Source organism: Polypterus senegalus, chromosome 18 (assembly GCF_016835505.1).
Source record: "Polypterus senegalus isolate Bchr_013 chromosome 18, ASM1683550v1, whole genome shotgun sequence".
In the NCBI taxonomy this organism is placed as follows: domain Eukaryota; kingdom Metazoa; phylum Chordata; class Cladistia; order Polypteriformes; family Polypteridae; genus Polypterus; species Polypterus senegalus.
This window is the reverse complement of record NC_053171.1, coordinates 32623785-32625300: the sequence shown is the minus strand read 5'-3', so window position 1 is coordinate 32625300 and position 1516 is coordinate 32623785.

Below are 1516 nucleotides of genomic sequence, written 5' to 3'. Positions count from 1 at the left end.
CTGGTGTCTCAGCCTGTGTATGTCCGGGTTTGGGGAGCGATACGCCCCCTGGTGGTCCCCACCAGTTAAACTCCAAAGCTTCTGTGTTTTGACTCACGATGTGCTGCTTTGTGTGAACCGCCACAAAAGGTAATGAAACCACAGTGAACTCCTCTATCTGTTAAATATTTATTATTAACAGACTGAAATGTTAAAATAGACAACACAGGAGTGCTCAAACTCTGCCGGTACAATTCCTCCTCTTACAGCACAATGAACGCTGGGAGAGGCTCACGCTGATGATGTAATGTAATGCAAAGAAAGAAAGCATTTGGGCAAGCAACAACATATAACAAAATAAGATAAAGAATAATTTATAAAAAATTATAAATCTACACAATATGCTAAGAATGATGATAAAATAGGATAAGAAACAAACAATATGAATTAAGAGACTTATTACAGTTAGTTATTACAGACTTATTATTACAGTATGATACATTCTGTCAGGTTTGAATACATATTCTGGTCCATCTTATGTCCAGATCTTCTTTTGACCTGTCCGTTGGAACCGAATATGGTCGTAGGTTGATGACTACCTGTATTTTGAGATGGACTTATAGTGTTCTTTTTCCAAAATATCAAGTGTATGTTTCCTGTGACACATTGGCATCCTATACAAAGGAAATTCCCACTTTGGACTTGCAAATGCTAACATAGTCTCTGCAAAGATCTAATTGAAATAAAATTTACTGGAAAATGTTTGATAAGAATGTAGTTTAATTTTTTTCCATTTCTCCAATAGCGTTATAGTAGCACTGTAGTTAGTGCTGCTGCTTCATGGACTCCCCATCCTACCCAGTCATTACCCTACATATTTCGTCCACTGTCCAGAGTCTGCGTGTTCAGCCTTTGCCACAGGGGTTTCCCTCGCAGTCTGTTCCTAAGACATGCAGGTTAAGTGGCGATTCCAAACTGAGTTCATGACCAGTGATAGTATAATATGATTTAGTAAACCCAAATGGCAGTAGTGAAGTCACCTTAAAAGTGTACGAGAAACAACCAGACTTGATATGTGCAGTAAGTTGGCAAGTGAGCCTATGCAGTTCATCAACGGGTAGCTCACATAGACCTAGTGATGTCAATGACACCATGAAATATAGATATTTTTTTTATTTTATTGAATTTATTAAAATCAAATAACATTCCATACAAGCAAGTCAAGTTTTACAAAACTAGGTTCGATACCATGAACTATATTAAAGCAATGAGGGGCCTTGAGGTGAACATGTGAAGCCAAAACGTTGTACGTCTGTATCTTGGGAGAGCAGATTCAATTAGATTTACAAAAGAGCTCAGCACGTTTAGGGATGCAAAGGCAGCACACAGCAGGTTGAGTTCTAGTCCGAGGATTGCTGATCACACCTTTGTAATGAATAGTTAAAAACTGTGGAGAAACAACACCTTTCCACAAATTGTTTTGATGTAATTTTATTTCAATTAATTTTGTTTGAAATGAATACAAAAGTACAATGCA